Below are 21,395 nucleotides of genomic sequence, written 5' to 3'. Positions count from 1 at the left end.
TTAAATTGAGTCTACATTTTTCTACTATTTGGGTGATGTTCAACTTCTTTAAAATTTTTCTGATAATAATATTTCCCCAAAGGGTAGATCCAACACAGCTCTACTATCTACTATCATATTTAAAAAAAAAATAAGTTTTAATTTGTTCTATATGACAGCAGAATGCATTACAATTTATATTACACATATAACCACAATTTTTTTTATATCTCTGGTTGTACAAAGATGGTGAATGATATGGACATCATTACACAACATAGTTTTAATGCAGACATGGTCCTGTAGCCATGTATTATTCTGTTTTGCTTTTATTTATATGCTCAAAGTGCCTTTTGTCTTGTAGAATCATTTTCTTTGATTTTATAAATTGACTTATGATTATAGAGAGAAATTTTATGTGAGAGGCATCAAAGTGTTTTCTATTAATTAGGTCATTTACAATATACCATCCATTTTCTTTTACCCCCGAATTACAGAATGAAGGCAGAAGGTTAAGGAATGATCTAATTTTCATGCAGTTCATCATACCAGAGTCAAGGGGAAAAAAAGGAAAATTTCCTGCACATGTACCTTATTTCTTGACATATGCAGCAATTCCATTGCTCACTTATGTTTTCTCCAAATTTAGTAATTTGCACAATATTCTTGAGTAGATTCCCCTCCTCAACAAATCTTTTCCCACTAACCTACATCTTATCTTTCCAACTTTCTATCAGTCTCAGTAGCTGTCCAAAAATGAATCATTCCTCTGTATTCTACACAATCTGGTTCTTCCAAAGTGAATTCAGACTCATTCATTTAAATCTCATCCTTAACTATTTTAAAACAAAGTAAAAAATTAAATAAATACAACAATGCATTAGGTTTACAGTTTCTTCCTCTGGCTGTTCACATGTCTTGTCACATGTCTTTGGTCAATATTCTCTGTGTTTGCATTCTTACATTTCCAATGTTTCATTAACTTTGGAAATTGTTTAAATCTACCCTCTTCCTTCTGTTTTTATCACTTATGCTAAGGTTATTTCCAAACTGCATCAACATGTTGTGTTCTGTCTCTAGCATTTACCTTTGCAGATCTTCTCTCCTAGTAGTACTTGATCCTCTGAACTTTGTTCCTGCATTCACTGTTGTAATCCAAAGCGTCATCACTACTTTCTGCAATGGCTTTTTAACTGAACTTCCTTCCATTATATGCAAGCTCTAGCTTATCATTTCTCCTAAAATTGCCAGACAGAGCTCTCTATGCCACATGTCTTATAATGCTTCCTATCTGTTTAAAAACCACTGGGATCCATGTATTATTCTTAGTTTTAAACTAAGCAGTTGTATGAATTTTTTTTCCTTGAAGATGATTATACCAAAATATCCTTTTTAAAAGACTTTTCTAGCAACCTGCTATTGTCATTTATACACTGAAATACAAAGTCTAATTTGCCTTTCAAGAATATAGATTAGATTTAGTGACTCACTTCTAATGAATAATAAGTAGTGAAAGAACATGGTATGATTATAAGACTGGGTTATAAAAGACAAAACATACAATAGAACCCAGCATCAACCAGAACAGATTCTAATCACAGTCCCAGTTGAGGTTTCAAGTGACAGCCAGCATCATCTACCTGCCCAACAACTGAATACTGGGGACTACAGAGGATTCTGAGTGTTGTTACTAAGTAGAGTAGAGGTGAATTTTTCCTGCCATGCCCTATTCAAAAACCAGATTTCTAAATGTTTTCATTGTTTTAAGCCACTAGGTTTTGGATTTTTATTTCTTATATAAACATAAACAAACAACAAAGAAATCTTAATTTTTTTAACCAGTCACCTTTATTTGGTGTTAATACTCAGGATATGAAAGAATTCAGCCATGAGGCCACTTTCATACTGGAGGCAGTCCCAATCAGGAGTACATAGTATACTCTCCAAACTGACGCCTCTTCATTGGTACTTGCATCACCACTCATGCTTGAGGTACTGTTAAGAAAGGCAGTAGCTGAAAAGCAGCATGCTGCCATCACCATGTTGACACCTGCAATGCTCCCCTTCTTCACGTTGACGTACTTGTAACACTGGTAGTAACCTCTCTGAAATGCTCACCCAATGCCTTTAGGGGAAAAATCCCACATCAATATCCAGCTTGGGCACTCGCCTAGTTTGACATCCATGCGTTTCTTCTCTTTCACTGGCATGACTAATGTCATCCTAAAATCTTAGTGTCTGCTGAGCCAGGCCTTGTAAGGTTCTTATCTTAATCTTTAACCTAACCTTCCACTCCATATTGCATACATAGCTTGAATTATATTAAACTGTCTGCACTTGCCCATAGATACTATATTTTTAGACACTGAAATATTTGAAGACATAAGAACTTAGGAAAGTTCTTTCTGAACACTTCCTAACAATCCTTCCATTTATGGAGATAATACTATTAGTTAAGATTCAATTCTTGACACCACTTCTCAGTGCCTTTCCATAATCCCCAGTTTGCATTAGAAATCCATTTCTCTCTTTTACCTTAACATCAAATATAACTTGTGTTGGATTAATAGCAAAATGGATAAATGCTCTGTAAGTGTAGTTCATGCAATTAACACATACAATCTATCAGAATATGATCATCAAAATGTTGTAAATTATTTGTTACATTTATAGGAAAAGTCAGCCTTTCTAGCTAGTATTAATTTTACAAGCTAAAATGTGAGCTGTCAGTAACAACTGAAGCACTGTTAGCTCTGCTCTATTTGTTTTTATTCTTTGGAGAAATACAGTTGGATGATGATTCCATTCGGGAATTATAATCATATCATATCAGACACCTAGGTAGTAGCCACAACACTGATATTTTATTGTTGCCTCCAAATTCAATTAAAAGTAAACCATTTCTTTGCAGCACTTTGATGTGTAGAAATGTTCTTCTCTGAGATTTGAGTCATGGATACAGATCTTGCTTTGTAAACCTAATCTCCTCATAGCTCAACTCTTCTGTCTGTGCTCTCATTATCTTTCCTCTGAACTCTACCTCTTCTACAACCTTATCTCCTTTCCCCATGCAGCTTTCTCCAATCATATTTTTTTCATAACCATGCCACTTTCTTTCTTCTCTTCCCTATGGGTTCATACCCTGTGGGTATACCTGTGGCAAATTGTTATGCTTCCTTAAAACCATGACAGATAATTCACAGGGGTCCTGGAGAAATCTCTATGGCTCTAACATTCACAGCTGTTCTATGAATTTAAAATTAATTGAGACTATGGTTCAGGGATACTTTTGTCATTTTCCTGGGTTTAAAAAAAAAGATATTGGTTGTGCGATCTTATTTTTGTGATAGTATTTTATTTGAATAGTCACAGAAAAAAACTGCATAGATTATAGACCCATCATTATATATAAATTTCAAGTTTTAAATTTCACACTTACAAAATGGCAAATATTAGAAAGGAATGATAGAATGTTGAGTGAAATCCTATACAATGTGAGATTAGATTTGTGCATGACATGACTTTTTTTTTTTTTAAAAAAGCTTATTTATTTATTTAGGCAATACTGGGGACACAAACAGAGGACCTTGTGAGCTGAGCCACACCCAGCCCATAACTGAATATTTTTTACCAAAATCTGGCTTATTTTTATTTTAAATGTAAATGATTAAATAAATTTAGTTGTTTATGATAAAAAATTCAGGTGTTTATGATTAAAAAAATCTTTGTTTTTTCTTTTGTAATCAAAATTACACAAAGTCGGATATGGGTTGCATGATAAAGCAACAGTTAATGTATAGCTATGTAACATAGGGAATATTCAAGAACCTTGATAATACTTTTAGATTTCTCAATAAATAAAAATATAATTCCCCTACTAAATATTCTGGCCCTAGGTTTTACACCGTTCTCTTTATTTTCATATTATATTTCATTCATTGGGGTCAGCCAAAAATGTGGTATCCAGAGTGATCATGTCCAATCAATCAAGTAAAAATAGACTTTACAGCATGTATTTATGCACAAATGCCCTTTGTATAAGACAAGAAAGGACTACAGAGGTTGCAAACATATTATTTTCTCTCTGATTTAAAATATCCCCTGAAATTCTTCAGGAATTCTGAAAATGCTCCTGGGAATCTCTTGGTATTTAGTGTTTGAAATATTAATTATTAAAAATAATCCAAAATGTGAAAATGAGATATTCTTGACATTAAAATGGTCTGCCTTACAAATGGTAGATTACCAAATTCAAGTTTGTGAGGATTCATATAAAGATATTGAAGTTTTCATAGATCCACAGAGGATTTGTTCATTTACATTTGAGCAATTATCTTCCACATAATCTGAAGATTTGTTTAAAATTAGTAATGTTTACACATGTTTTTCCTTCTAAATAACTATTTGTTTCTATAATAAAAAAATAATAATGCACTAGACAGTAAAAGAGTTAAATTTTTATTTCAAAGGATATGAATATGAAGAAGAGAGTTTGAAGTTGTCAAATGCTTTTCTTCAGGCCCCAATGAGTAGGGTAGCTATCCTTATGTGCTAATGTGAAATATTATGAATCTTTACCCAGGCAGTGAACTTTGGAGTAATTTAGATGAAGAAGTCCACAAGAAGAGGTGGGGGAGGGAGGGTGAGGGACATTTACTATATGTTTAATGAATGTTTGGTAATCCTAGTAGATTTTATATAATTTTCAGCATTAATCTGGACTTTATAACCACTGTATGCCCTTTAGTAAGACAAGTCAATTCTCTGGGAGTATTTCTGATACCTAGGAGTGTTATGAACTGACTGGGAAGGTTTTTTAGAATTAAAACATGTAAGTCTGGGCTGGGGTTGTACCTCAGTTTAGAGTGCTTTCCTGGCATATGTGAGGCACTGGGTTTGATCCTGAGCCTAAATAGATAAGTAAAATAAAGATATTGTGTCCACCTACAACTAAAAAAAAATTAAAAAATAATATGAGTCTTAGGTACCTATTTATGAATAACCATACACATATTTTAAAACATAATTTGAGGGGTTTGAGATATAGCTCAGTTAGTAGAGTGCTTGCCTTCTTACATGTACAAGGTTATGGGTTCAATCCCAAGCACCATCAAAAAAAATAAAATGAAATAAAAAACAAAAAATAAATAAAACATAATTTGTTCAGAAATTTTATGTATGTAATCGAAAAGACTGATGTGATTAATTCATAGATCTTAATTGTTGTCTTAAATGCTTTGGAATGTGAAATATTATTTATTTCTTCACAGTAATATTAATTTCATTAAATAAAAATTCATCACATTCTCCCGAAGATCACCAAAATATTTATAGAAAAATCAAGCACAAGAAAACTTTACAAATAAAAATATTTTCAAAAAGTGGGTAAAAGTCACTTTAATTTCTAATAGTTTCATTTGAAAAATTATCATTTTCTCTTTTTTTTAAAGAGAGAGTGGAAGAGAGAGAGAGAGAAAATTTTTTAATATTTATTTTTTAGTTCTCGGCGGACACAGCATCTTTGTTTTATATGTGGTGCTGAGGATCGAACCCGGGCCGCATGCATACCAGGCAAGCGCGCTACCGCCTGAGCCACATCCCCAGCCCTCATTTTCTCTTAATTAAGAAATTATGTCATAAAAGTTTTCTGTGCAGCATAGTTAATAACTTATTAAGGAATTATTTGTTTGACCAAAATTTAGAAGTTGTTTAGAATAAAAACAAAACATTGAGTTGGGCATGGTGATACATACCTGTAATCCTAGAGGCTTGAGAAGCTAAGGCAGGACAATTGAAAGTTCAAAGCCAGCCTCAGCAATTTAGTGAGGCCCTATGCAATTTAATGAGGCCCTATGCAATTCAGCCTCAGCAATTTAGTGAGGCCCTATGCCAAAGTGTCTCAAATAAAGAAACAAACAAACAAAAATAAAACTTTAAAAGGGCTGGAGATATGTGGGAATGTGGATGTAGCTTAGTGGTTTAGCACCCCTGGGGTTAATACCTGTACCAAAAAAAAAAAAAAAGAATATTTTTTTATTTTTCTTATTTCTTTTCAAGTATTTAGCTAAAAGGACTTAAATGTTTTATTTTAGTAATACACTGGGAGACCAAATTTATAATATATTTTCAATGGTGTCTTCATTATGTATATCATATAAATAATTTTCTTTAAAAAATATGAAATGTTCATTAAATTAAAGCTGAACTTTCAAAACCTGCACTGTAGAATTAGGTTAGCAAGGTTTTGTTTGTTTGTTTCATTTTTGTTTTTGCATTAGATCTTTTCTATTGTACTCTAGTATATATCCCATCCTAAATTTTTAGACTATGTGTTATTCATGTCACCTTACATTAAAGCTTGAAGTTACATTTTTTTTTCTGTGCCATTTTTGGTTAGTTTAATGCAGTCAGTTGGAGAAAGAAGCCTGAGAAGGAGTCCCTCAGAGTTAGGCCTGAAGACTGAGTGAAAATACTCTCAAGGCCTAACCTTGAACAGCAATCAGAAAACTTGAAAGAAATCACTTAGTATGGACTCAGTAAGGTCAGCTCTATCCTGGTGCCCTTTTACTGAGGTCCCAAGGAAAAATGGGCACTACAGGTGAGAAGCTGATAGAACTAGAGCTATGTGACTTAGGCAGTCACTGAACAGAATGGAAGCTCTTAACACTATCCTGTAGATAATGGACAGGTCTCCACCTTTACAGGAAGCAGGGCTAAGTAAATCCCTAATGATTTCAGGTTAGGAAAGATCTTAACTCATATAACTCATAGTAGAAGCTATATGTTCTACTCTGAACTATGTACAGCATAGATCCAAAAGACTCAGATGTATGCTGTACATACTTCAGAGTAGAACATATAGCTTCTACAAATTGAACAACTGAAACAAAGGGTTTGCATTTGCTGCTGCTCCAAGGTATAATCACAGATTTCTTCAGCAAAGTCTGATTTTCAGGTGAAGCATTTATTGATGGAAAGCAGGCTAGAGGCAGATCTTTCTTGAATACAGAATATGGGTTTCCATAGACAAGACTTGTTACATTTAAATGAAGCATTGAATAAAGTATTTTAGGCCACAAACATATTAAGGCTGGTATCATGTCTCAATAATAAGTGTATTTTCTCCAGTGCCTTACATAGAATATGTCATTAATAGCCATTTTTATTTCAATTAATTATCTATGGTGTAGAATCATATCTCATTAAGTAGACCTCAAAATGTAATTCTTACTTAATATGTAAAATATTTGCTGTACAATTTTGGTGGAAGTGAGCATTCATTATCTAGATGGCTAATTTAAATTTTGGCATGGATTGGAGCCTCAAGACCAACCTTTAGATTGAGCTGATAAGTCTCTGCTGTGTTGGGTCTTCTTGTTACATGGTTAATCCCCCCTCATCATAGCAAAATTCATCACAACTATTCAGATCATTAATCTTCCTGCTATTTTTATTCAAATGGTTGATTTTGATGAACTTAATAGGAGGATAATAAATCCAGGCAATTTGCCTGTGAATGTAATTCCCTTGCTAATGTGTACCTGCCACCCAGGCACAAGGCACATCCCGTAGGGCTTCCCCTTGGAATGATTTCCTTCACTCTCAAGACACTTTTTTTAAAGTAATTAATTCATTTTTATTCCAATTTGTTATATATGATAGTAGAATGCATTAAAATTTATATTACACATATAGAACACAATTTTTTATCTCTGGTTGTATACAAAGTATATTCATACCATTTATGTTTTCATACATGTACTTAGGATAATGATGTCCATTTCATTTCACCATGTTTTCTACCCCATTGTCTCTCTCTTCGGGTCCCACCAGTTTGCCCTATCTAGATTTCATCTAATCCTCCAACGCTCCACTCCCAACTCCACTATGAATCAACCTTCCTATATCAGAGAAAATATTTGGCAATTGTTTTTGGGGATTGGCTAACTTCACTTAGCATTATATTCTCCAACTCCATCCATTTACCTGAAAATGCCATGATTTTATTCTCTTTTATTCCTGAGTAATATTCCATTGTGTATATATACCACAGTTTCTTTACCCATTTATCTAGGTTGGTTTTACAGTTTAGCTATTGTGAATTGTGCTGCTATAAACATTGATGTGACCGTGTCCCTGTAGTATGCTGTTTTTTTTCTTAAATAGAGAGAGTGAAAGTGTGTGTGTGTGTGTGTGAGTGTGTGTGTGAGAGAGAGAGAGAGAATTTTTTCAATGTTTATTTATTTATATTTCTTTTTTTAGTTTTCAGCGAACACAACATCTTTTATTTAAAGAGAGATGTGAGAGAGAGAGAATTTTTAAATATTTATTTATTTTATTTAATATTATTTATTATTTATTATTATTAATTATTTAATATTATTTATTTATTTATTTATTTATTTATTTATTTTAGTTCTCGAGCGCACTACCGCTTGAGCCACATCCCCAGCCCCAACATCTTTGCTTTTTTGTATGTAGTCCTGAGGATCGAAGCCCGGCCACACACATGCCAGGCAAGCGCGCTACCGCTTGAGCCACATCCCCAGCCCAGTATGCTGTTTTTAAGTCCTTTGGGTATAGACAGAGGAATGAAATGGTGGGGTAAAATGGTGGTTCCATTTCTAGTTTTCCAAGAAATATCCATACTGCTTTACATATTGGCTGCACCAACTTGCAGTCCCACCAGCAATGTATGAATGTGCCCCCGCCCCATATCCTTGCCAACACTTATAGTTCTTTGTATTCTTAATAGCTGCCATTCTGAGTGGAGTGAAATGAATTTTTAAAAAATCATAGAATACATGTCTACATGTATGAATATACTACAGTGAAGTTCACCATCATGTACATCCACAAGACACTAATGAAAAAAAAAAAAGAAAAGCTAAAAGGAAACAGCAGAAAGATCAGTTGAGGGAGGTGAAGAAGGGGAGGGAGGAGAGGCAGAAAATGAAAGTACTAAGGACTGGATTAGATCATATTCCATGCCTTTGTATTTATGTCAAAATTATGTTATACATAACCTAAATCTCAATGTTATGTATAAATAAAAAAAATGATTAAAAAGGAAAAAATAGAGCTAGAACTTCTGGTAATAGCACACATTTTGCTATGTAAGTAAAAGATCTTTGTGTATTTGATTCTACTTTATTTCTGCTGTTATCATGTATTACTTATATACTGAATCAATAGAAACTCTTTAGATTTGAAAGTTGTAATATCTCTAATTTCACCTCATAGTGATGATGTCTTTGTTGTTGTTCATCAAATCATTCAATAAATTCCATATACCTCCCTAAAAATACACCTGAATCCACTCAAAGCCACTTCTCTTTTTTATTTAAAAACCCCTCTCCAGATGTCACCCAGATTCTATCCTGCTTCCTATTTCTTCATATTTTCACAAGGATTACATTTTAAAGCAGAGCAGAGCCTTATGTCTTTTAAAAAACTCCAATGACTTTTTATTTCTCTAGGAATAAAATCCTAAATCCAAACTATAACCAATAAAGTCTTACATAGTTCTCCCTTCTACCACCTTTCTAATATCCCTTCTCCTAGAACATGCCCTGATTTTCTGGTGAAGCATTGTAGTTCTAGCTACAATCTTCTCCCTGCCATTCTTAACATGTCAGCAAGATCTGCCTCAGGAACTTTGCATTTGCTGTTTCCTCTATCTGGAACGACTTCTTGATACCTGGGTGTATCATTTCTGATGGCTCTTTGTTCAAATAATAAATTACAGAAGGCATTCTCTAAACATGTTAAATAGATTGGTATATGAGCTCTCAGCTCTTTCTCTCAAATATCCTGCCCTTCCTCTGTTTTTCTGATGTCAGAACTATCCAATATCTTGTACATTTATTGTTTACCCTCACTGAAAAGAACTGGGATGGATATATATATATATATATATACACACACACACACACATACACACAGACACACACACACACACACACACACACACACACACACACATATATATATTTCTTTTTTGATCTGTGCTTCTTTTCCTAGTGCTTGAAGAGTCAGGAGTATAGGATAGGAACTTGATAACACATGTTGATGTCTGATTTCCTAGCATATGACTCTTGATTGTACCCATTCAATTTCATCACTTTGAAGAGTTAAGCAAAAACGAGAAGCTATTTTTGAAACATATTCGTTGCTGCTGCTTTATGACAAGCTCTTCATAAACCTGTGTTTATTTCGTACAAGTTTAAATATTAGAAATGGAGAACAACTATCTTCATTTTATGTGTACATATAAACTTTAAGATATTGAATATTTTTCAGAGAACATATGTTCATAGTGAGGATTCAATTCCAAAGAAAATTTTAACAAATTTCTATTTTGTTACTGTAATTTTGACTCTTAAATCCATGCTCCTTGCCATTTGCCTCTGATATTAAATGTTAAAGTAAAAGTTTGAAAAACATCTGAATTGCTATTTGTGAGTGATTTTATCTTTTATTTCCATATCAAATTACATTAGATTTCTTAAAATCATCTAGTACTCAACTTTTTACATATTCTTCTATTTCTTTATTCCCTTGTTTTTATGTGCAATTTTTTTTCTTTCTACTTTATTCCCTTCCCTCATATTCCTACATTTCCTTACATTTTATTCTACTTCAAATGTAGTTGAAATTTTTTTGATACATTTTTATTTACTGTTAACATATTCTTTCTCATTTTGATGTTGATTTTAACCAAATATGTGTACCAGTACTTACACAACATTCTATTGTCTTGTCCAGTGGCTTCTCCCACTGACATCATTTTTCCAAATCAGGCTACCTAATTCAAAATTTCTGTTACAAGTAAATGAATATATCATACATTGTTTGTGTATTTAGGAAAATTTTACAGATTCATATTTTAGAGAGTAAATCATTTGGAAGGCTTTATTCAGAGCATAGTCGGGTAATAACACAAAACAAAGACAAATAGCTCTATCTATAGCAGTTATTTAATATCCATTATTTAATAATTTAATATCTAATATTACTAGTACTGGACTGTTTTGAGGGGTGGAGAGAGAGAGAGAGAGAGAGAGAGAGAGAGAGAGAGAGAGAGAGAGAGAGAAATCAGCTTAAACCTGAAGCAAAAAAAAATATCTAGAACATAGAACAAGACTAAGGGAAATGAAGTGGGCTTAACAAAGCTCATCTCACATGAGACACTCTGCAGAGTTATAGGTCAGCATCTGTGGATGGAAGCAAGGTGGCCTGAAGGCAGCTGGGATCTTTGAGGGGACTGGATAGAGTGCCAAGACTGGATCTGATGAAGACAGTAAGAGATGCAGACTAGAACGACCTGTCACTGTTTGGGGTGCACTGAATTGGTGGAACCAGAGTAAGGAAGAGACCCCTGGTGCCTTGCCCTGTCCAAACACCTCCAGTGTGCCCAATCTTCCACTAGGAAAGCTGGAGAAGGAGTCAAGACACAAGGTTCACATTGCTTCTCTTCCTAATATTATAATACACATTAAGGAAGAATGGATTGAGGGATAAAAATTACAATATGCCCATAATTTTCTATTATTTTTGGCATAGCTGTGTTAAATTTAATGATTTGAAAGTTAAGTTTCTGAGCTTTATTGGTTCTACTTCATGCTAAAATGCCTGCAGAGAGTTGTGATTTAATATAATGATCTCAAATTAAAGTGGCATTTTAAAATGAATTAAAATGCAAGCATATCTATAACAATCTATTCATAAATATGTCAATACATTGGTTTAAAAATCCAATTTCATGTATGTATCTTTATATGTGTTTGAATAATTTCATGACATTTTATATTTGAACACCTACTATATGCTTTTTAAAACATTCTTACTGATTGACTAGTATTTATTGCAAGTACAGGAAATTCTTCATTTTCTAATTAGGAATAGGACCCTAAAATGGATATAAATAAAACATAGAGTGCATATCAGTGTTATTATCTTTATAGCTTATTTTAAAAAATAATGTTGTTAAAAAGTAGTTAGAAAAATGTTGGTGAATATATTATTATATTCCTGTCCCCATAAATGACAGTGCTAAATATTGTTCAATCTTTCAATAGATGAATTAAAAATTATGAAAATTTATAATGACCAGGAAAATAATGTGAATATTCCAGATACAATTTCAAGAAATTACACAGTTTTTTAAAAATTATTTTTACAATAATTAAACAGTATATTTTATTATAATTAATTCAGTTTACAGTGTACATTTATAGATATTACCAAAATATTTAAATTAACCTTTGTATAGCCACAATGACCAGTATTCTGGAGCCTTTGCCCCTCTGCTTTTTTTTTTTTGGTACTAGTGATTTAACCCAGAAACCCTTAACCACCAAGCCACACCCCTATCACCGTTTTTATGTTTTATTTTGAGACAGGATTTCTCTAAGTTGCTGTGGCTGCCTTTGAACTTGAGATCCCTACCTCAGGTTCCCGAGCCACTGGAGCCATTTGTTTTGATAGAAGATCTTGTCTTCACTCCAATACAGAACAAGACCAAGCAAGTCTATACTGTTCCAAACAGATTTCTTTGTTGTACAGCACTATCTATTGCCACAGTCCGGATGCAGAAAAATAACTGGGGGGTGACGGGCAACTTATGTACATAGATACAGCAGGAGTGGGAGCCATTTATTGTAGGACAGGAGCGGTATTTATACATTCCACACAGCTTATGTTAATTAACATAAAATAGATACAGCAGTCAACCAATAAGGAATCTCCACACTTAATGGCTTCCTGGCGTTACTTCACAAACCACTCCCTCTGGCAAAATGCCAGGCGCCATCCAGACTTGTTTACAGACTCTAACATTTGCCAGGAGCCATCCTGACTTGTTTACAGACCCTAACAATCTATAACCTAGTAGAGAAAGTATAAGAATTACATATACTTCAAAAGCACGATTTTTATTTTTAAAACTAATTAGCATAGTAATATCGTGTGGCTTTTGTGGAAAACAAATTGCTTTAATCCATCATCAATATTTTAATAAACTGTATCTACAATATCTTGTCACCCTTTAGAACAGAAGCTACAGAAACTTACACTAAGGAATAAAATATAGAGACTGCAATAAAAGGTATTGAGAAATATTCTGCTAATGCTATTGCAAACATTGTAGAAGGGACTGGAATTATACTAGTTTAAATAAAATTTAAAATTCTAGTTAAGGTTGAAGGAAAATGAAAAAAAAAAAGAAAAAAATGTATTTTTTCTGCTGCACTACTCAGTATATTTGTTACCTCCTAACTCATCAGTGGGTAGACTTGGATTGCTTCAAAACCTTATGCAGTATTTTCAGTTTATCTTGTGATTATAACTACTTTGGCAAGTCAACATTCCACCTGAAATAAGTTTCTGTTACAATTTAATTCAATCAGTAGTATTAAATTACAATTTCCTACAACAAATAGGACTATAACATATAGAATGTGAATCTCTTCCTTCTCTTAAGAGGCAGTGGATATTGTAATCATGATTTGAATTTTAATATAGTTTAACATTGAGTCTTAGAGTGACAGATTTGAGAGGGGTCCTATTTAACATTGATTCCTTTCTTCTTGCCCTTCCTTTCATAGAAGTTCAGTTGCTCAATATTCTTGACAGTGCTTTGTGCCTCAGTGGATGCTTATCAATACATATCTCTACAATAAATTTATTTAATAATCCTATTTCCTAAAGAGTAACACATTTTAGATTGGCTGTGCCTGATTCTTGTTGACTATGCTATGAGGAAATTCCCTTGGAATTTTTAGGGTAAAGAATCAATGCTACAAAGATAGAGGTTAAGGGCTGGGTTTGTGGCTGAGTGGTAGAACACTTGCCTAGCATGTGGGAGGCTCTGAGTTTAATTCTAGCACTACATATAAATAAATAAAATAGAAGTCCATTGACCACTAAAAAAGAATGATAGAGGGTTAGCTGTAGAACAAAGTCATTTCTATTTTTTTCTATAAATATGGGGGTGCATCTATGGACTATGCTGTCATCAGCCTAAGGAGAAGCCAACAATTTTAATCATTTTCTAATGTAATTAATGTAAATCTTTCTTAAGGACGAACTATTTCATACAAAATCACTATATTTGTGGTCAGGCATTCTTTCATGTTGTTTACTCTTTCCCTGAATAACATTTTCTGAATATAATCCTTGGGAAAATAATTGTCTTTCCCTACCATCCAAATGTAAGATGTAATCATTTTGAGAAGGAACGTTTTTGTGACTTCTTTAGAACCTTAAAGATTTAACAATATCTGATATCTAAGGTTACAAAGTTTTTGGTGCTTATTCAAAACTCTACCACTCATCTCAAAGTTAACCCTAAATGTGTGACTGAGTGAAAATATATGCAATAAGGCTCTTCTTATTGTATTTATTAAAATTCTGGATTCAATTTTTAGTTCCTGGATTTCTCCTGGCAAACGTGGCCTCATTGTGGCCATTTTGACTCTTTTAAATTTGCAAAAGTCTTCCTATAGCAAGGAAAAACCTTCCCAGTGCTGCTATTTCCCTTCTCATAATCTTCCCATAATCTGTTGACACTTAGAATTGTTTGAATGCTCTATAAGATACCCAAGATTGTTTATTATCCACTTCAATTATTATCATTTCAAGCCTTGAAAAAAAGATAGATTGTTTTACAAGTACCCCAGCTGCTTCTACCTGAAAAACTCAGTGTTTTGTACATATTTCATGAGGAAAAGCCATACACACGACAAATTATAAGGTTTGCCTACTGTTAAACACATGTAATCTCAGAGAAATTCTTCCCAGCTGTAGCAGGTTTATGGTTTTTTTGTGTTGCTTTAGGAGCAGGATGTATTTTATACATTGCCAAGAGAAGTTGGTCTGCTCTTGAAGCTCCTTCAGGATTTGACATTCAGAACAGGGTCAATCAAAGAGGATGCTGGCTCTGTGCCTGAATTTTCTGTTATGTTTAGTTCAATTAGATTCAAATATACAAAGCATGCCAGTGAAAAGAGAAGGTCAATCGCTTGGAAATCATATTAGCAATAACTTGTAGGTAATTTTTGCTGTCTACGGTTTACCTACACTTACAAGTACAAGAATTAAGAAGAGCAATGTAATAGGCCATTTGCCACCACATAAAGAAGAGTGTATTAGAATCCAGTTAAGATTTTCTGTATTGTAACCATGGCTTCCGTTTATCTTGTGATTATAACTTCTCACAATATGAGTACAATATGGCCTGCTCAATATACAATCTTCATCATCTTTTCTTTAACATTTATAGATACCTCATCAATATCATATGTTATAAACTGTTTCATATTCAGTATTCAAAGGGAAAAACCATCTTAATTCAAGATGCTGTAACAAAAATACCATCAAATGCATAGTATATAACAGCACATATCTTTATATATGTTATAGAGGCTGGCAAGATCAGTTAAGGCACTTCAATATCTGCTGAGGGCTCATATCTCAGAAGCAGCTGAGAAGGATGCTGACTTTGTGCATTCATTTTCTGTTATGTTTAGTTCAATTAGAGGTAAATGTATGAAACATGGCAGTGAGAAAAGAAGGTCAATCATTTGGAAATAATAATAGCAATAACATGGGAGGAAATTTTTGCTGTCTCCAGAATTACCTGCACTGCTACTTATAAACAAGTCATAGTACTTGTAGTATAGATGGACCAAACCATATTTCAGTTTCTCACTGCAATCTTCTGAGGTGGAAAGTGGTGGCAGTTCTCTGGGTCATCTTTTAGAACAAAACTAATCCCAGTCCCCACACCTAAATATCATCACCTTCAGGGTTAAGAATTCAACATATGAAATTTCAGGGTCACAAAACTTCAGACTAAAATACAACCTGAAGTCAAAATGGGAAACAATTTTGGAGAAAAATTTGAAAAATCAGATTATTGTTATTTTTTAAAATGTCTTCAAAATTAATGTGTACCATACCTTTTTGTTTAGTTTATTTTTTTTCTTTTATATTGCTCCAATTCATTCTACAGACCTGATATCATTTACTGATTCTAATTTTTAAAAATACATTTATTGTTTACTAAGGGACAAATATTTATAATACTTGAAGCAATATTATATACATATATATATGATAATTTGTTATTTTAATTGAAGATGCCAATCTGTTCTTGTTTAACCTCATATACTAATTATCACATGACATTCTGTATTGTATAGATACATATTTAAATAGTTTATATATGCTATTTAAATTTATGCATACATTACACATAGATAATATACATAAATTTGTTACTCCACAAAGATTTTCAAAAGAAACTTTAAGTTTTAGCATATACATTAAATATATAAACATATATATATATATATATATATATATATATATATATATATATATACACAAGATGATGATCTAAAATTTAGTTATGTAAAAATAATAATATATTATTTCTATAGAATGATCAAAAATTATTTCATATGCTTTTAAGTCATTCTGAATGTGTCTCCTTCTTCATGCTATATTATTTGGGTACATCTCAGGTTTTTATTGTTTTGCAGGAGTGGTTATTGATGTGTTTTATAGGTTTGCATGTACACACCTTTATAATAAAAATAACATTTTGTCTTTCAAAAGTAGAAGATATTATATTTTAAGTCATTACTTATATTTTTATTATTTTCCATTTTTGTCTATGTGTTTTATGGCACCCGAGTTTATTGTTTTTCTTAGAGAAGTAAAAGAAAAAAAGAGGTATAAAGATAAATACATTGACACATGGACAGGTCTCAGGTACAGGGACGTAGCTCCATGGTAGGTCACTTGCCTAGCTGTACAGGCCATGGATTCAATTCCAAGTACAAAAAAAGAAGAAGAAGAAGAAGAAGAAGAAGAAGAAGAAGAAGAAGAAGAAGAAGAAGAAGAATCTAAGACACTATAAATATAGCTTCATTTGTATACATAAAGTTTTCTTCTATTGTTGTCTCATTTTATGTTTACTACATTGTATCAATTAAGGTAATTAAATATACTAAAAGTGATAGTTAAGACTTTTATAGTCAAATAAATTTAATAACCTATAAGATATGTTTTTTTATGAAGGAAAGAAACAGACCATTGTCATAATATTTTTTTCTTTCTTCACTTTCAATATTCCACATTATATTTTTAAAGTATAGACACAATCATCTACATTTATAAATAAATGAGAATGTGCCCAGCATATTTGGCATATACCTGTAATCCTAGGGGCTTAGCAGGATGAGGCAGCAGGATCTTGAGTTCAAAGCCAGCCTCACAACTCAGTGAGACAAGGTCTCATAAAATTTAAAAAAAATGGTGGGGGGAAGTCTGGGGATGTGGCTTTAGTGGTTAAGCACCCCAGATATAAACTCTGCTATCAAAAAACAAAAACAAACCAACCAACCAACAAACAAAAAACATAATGAGAATGTTGGAATTATGGATTGACAATTATTTCAGTGGAAGGAATCTGATCACTTGGGGTGCATGTCAAAATTTGCTTGCTATGATTATGAGACTGAATAGTGTCAACCCATTGAGTTTCAACTAAACTTCTGTAAAATATGAGTCACATTTTTGTGTGTTGTCTTGGAATTTATAGGCCTTCTCTAGTTTTTCATTTCCAACTTTATATCATTCACTATCAAAAATATAGCCATGACACTAATAAAATGTTGCTGTTCCTCTTGTTCAAAAAATACTGTACCTTTGGAGAGTCTCTATAAAACACGATTCTGACCCTGAAGAAATGACATTTGGTGTTTGATCACTCACATTAATATTGTTTTATTTTTATATCAAACAGTAAAAAAGCAGTAACATTGACTTACCAATGACATTTTTATAAGTAAACTGTAGGCTTGAGAGGATGCTTCCAGTTTACTGGACAAAGTAGAAGCTAAGAAGTCTGGGTTTGCTTGAAACATTCGTGACTTGACAGGAGTGAATTTTCCTTTTAGCCATGCCCTGAGGTCCCTATGTCTCATATAAAATAGCCCCCAAAAGAATGAACTTGGTATTTCTTATATCACAAATTTCAGTAAGTATATATTGAAGTAACAACATAATTGTTAGTCATGAGAGTGGGGAGGTGGGGAGATCATACATACAGCTTTCTTCTCCTTTAAGAAGTTAAAGTATTTTCTTTTTATACTGTTTGGATCATCTAAAAATTAAAATAAAAATTTCTAGCACAATGTTCCAATGTAAAAGCACTTCAGAACAATTTCATTAAACTGTCTGAATAATCAGCTGTTAAAAAATTGTTAATGTTTTCTCAATAACCATGGTTTGGCACTGTTGATGTACTCCCAAAGGTCTCTGATAGCTGCAGTGGTTCTCAGCTAATTAGGCAATTATTAATAGAAATTAGAGCATTTATATTTCATTCACTGTATAGTTGATATCATTTAAATTTTTAGAATGTTTAGAATTCTAAGTTTTAAATTTTCCCTGTTATTTCTGTGAAATAATTTACAATACAAAATCATAATTTTATAACTCAAGTTGCATTTCAAAGAAGTCCAAAAACATTTCAAGGTAATTTTAAAAATATTATTGCTGCATACATTTTTACGAAATTAAAATAAAACTTATAAATTTTTATATTCTTTCAAAATTGAAAATAGAAAATAAAATCATTGTTCACAACAAGTTATTTCACAGTACCTTAGATATAAAATGCAATGAACTTAGGATGTATCGGTGATCATTAAGAATGTAAATCACTAACACAGATTATTGTGTTAAATGTAAAGGGATAAAATAAAAAACATAGTGTTTTGTTAATAGTTTAGGGAATCTATAAAAATGCCTTCTGAAATAGTTACGTTTTTATTTATGCTAATCTTTCTCTAATGAGCATTCATGTTTCTTTATGTGCAATGTAAATTTATGCCCCCCTGAATTCATTCAATTTAGCAATTATTTATATATAGATAGCTAATCCATTTATGATTGTTGATTTTTGTCAGTGCAATTGAGTAGATAAAGCAAGAGTTTTGTTTTTATACTTGTATAAGGCAAAGTTTTTAAAGCTTTTGAAATTTTTTTATTTTGTTTGTTTAGGAGTTGCTTAAAATATCTCACAAAGTGTAAAAAGACAAAACTTTGAGTTTATGCCTCTACAAAGAGTAAGAGATAAATATGCCTCATATTTTAATAGTTTCCAATCGAAGAATTACCACATGAAATATGACTTTCATATGTATCTCTTGGTACCTACTAAGCAGAGTTATTTTAGCAGTTGTATTTTTCTTAGATGGTAATTTAATGGTACTATATATCTTTTTCATTTAATTTCATTAGTAATATTAAACATATAATCCTCTAATGAACAGTTTGTTGAATACCCATTAAATTAAAAAGAAAGAAATAATCATTAAAATAATTAAGAAAACCATAGTTATTCTTCATAAATTCTCTACAATCTGCGTTTAATAATGTCTCACCCCACAGAGGTTGGTACAATTTGAGCTAATAGATCTTGTTCCCTTTACAAATTTTCAGCCTAATCTACCAGCTGTAATGAATATTGTAGAGTGGTATTTCCTCTTTTATTGTTAATTTTGAGATAATTTTTCATGCTGATAATTATAAATATACATTAAAATGAAATATAAAGAGAAACAAATGATTAAAATTTCCCTATTATCATAAAATAGTTCCTGCATATATCTAAATTTCTGCCTAGTATAACAAAATTGTTTTGATTGGAATTAGCAGAATGTAATCATATTTTTTTTCTATATACTGCCCACATTGCAACTGAATTGATAAACACATGGCATTATTTAAAAACAGCAAAAAAAAAAAACACCCTAATCTAACTTTTCAATGTGTTTACTACATGTTATTTGTGTATTTTTATTATTCATAAATTGAAGTAAAGATAACAAACTTTAAATCCATTTCTTACAACAAAGAAAAGAAAGTAAAGGCAGTTAGCAAATGCCTTGGAGAGTCTCCTTCCATGGATCATTCAAAATACTACAAAATTTCAGAACTCTCATTTTTGCAGTAACAATTTGTTGAAAAATAAGGAAATAAAATCTAGTTTTGCACAAAGCTATATTCTTGTTAATAGATGTGGTGATGGTGTAAGAAAGCTGATCTCCCTAATTCTTGTGCAATACTAAGGAGATTGAAAAGTAAACTTTTTTGTTTAATGTATGGCAACAAAATGGTAGCCAAAAATGAGGTTCCTCTGTTATTCTCTCAATGATTTTTCCCTTGGATTTGTCATGCAAAAGGACAAAAATGTAGCAGCACTTAACCTCATTGTGTGTGTGTGTGTGTGTGTGTGCACTCCTACATGACCATTCATTCATGTAGAACTAGTGTTGTCTACATAGACTTTTTTTTTTAAATTCAAGTCCTTGTCCAAAAAATCCATATGCTTTTTGAGCTTTGAACACTGTTTTCTAATTTTCTTTTTTTTTTTGAATATTTTCTTTTATTTGTAGTTGAACACAATAAATTTATTTTATTTATTTATTTTTATGTGGTGCTGAGGATCGAACCCAGAACCTCGCACGTGTTAGGTGAGTGCTATACCACTGAGCCACAGCCCCAGCCCCTGCACATTACATTGTTATTGCTACACTGTATTATAGCCCCACTCACAATATGGAGCTCATGAGGGAGCTCAATAGAAATCAAAGTAATAAATTCTGAAACTGAGAATAATAACTGTTAAGTAGTCTGAAGGTTAATACATAGTCATTAATTTTGTAAACTAACCAAAAATGTGAGTAGAATCATTATCTAAATATAGTTTTTATTGGTTTTGTAATTCATTGACTCCTATTCCCAAATGTATTTTTTTAATTAATTTTTATTGTAGGTTGTTCAAAACATTACATAGTTCTTGATATATCATATTTCACACTTTGATTCAAGTGGGATATGAGCTCCCATTTTTACCCCATATACAGATTGCAGAATCACATCAGTTGCACAACCGTTGATTTACATATTGCCATTCTGGTGTCTGTTGTATTCTTGTTTTTTAATTTTCAAATAATTGTCCTATCTTTATTTTCTAAACCGATATGCCTTTAGAGAAGCAAAATCCCACCCCCACATATAAATAGATACTACTTTTAACTAATTTATTACTAATCTTTAAAATGTTTCTTTCTAAGGTTAAAAATTTGCAAGTTTTTACTTTATTATTTGAAGTAATGTATAAGCATGGATATATGTGAGAGTCCTAAGAGGCCAGGCATCCTGACATTAAACCTGTGGCAGTATTTATAACACTGACAGACTACAATACAAAGGTTATGTGGAATCCGGAATAAACTGCAGGTGATAGAGAAGGCAAAACCACTACAAGGACACACATTTCAGACATGGGCTTGAAATGTTGAGTCAACTTATAAATAAATAAATAAATAAATAAA

The 21,395-nt window shown here is 32.2% G+C and overlaps 1 pseudogene; it reads right to left on the bottom strand.

The window, feature by feature from the left end:
* Positions 1–1,953: 1,953 nt before the first annotated feature.
* LOC143640945 (ATP synthase F(0) complex subunit f, mitochondrial pseudogene) lies at positions 1,954–2,201 on the bottom strand (annotated as a pseudogene).
* Positions 2,202–21,395: the final 19,194 nt, after the last annotated feature.

This window comes from Callospermophilus lateralis, unplaced genomic scaffold (genome assembly GCF_048772815.1).
Source record: "Callospermophilus lateralis isolate mCalLat2 unplaced genomic scaffold, mCalLat2.hap1 Scaffold_79, whole genome shotgun sequence".
Lineage (NCBI taxonomy): Eukaryota > Metazoa > Chordata > Mammalia > Rodentia > Sciuridae > Callospermophilus > Callospermophilus lateralis.
Note: the sequence above shows the minus strand (reverse complement) of the source record. Positions and strands in the feature narration are given on the sequence as shown.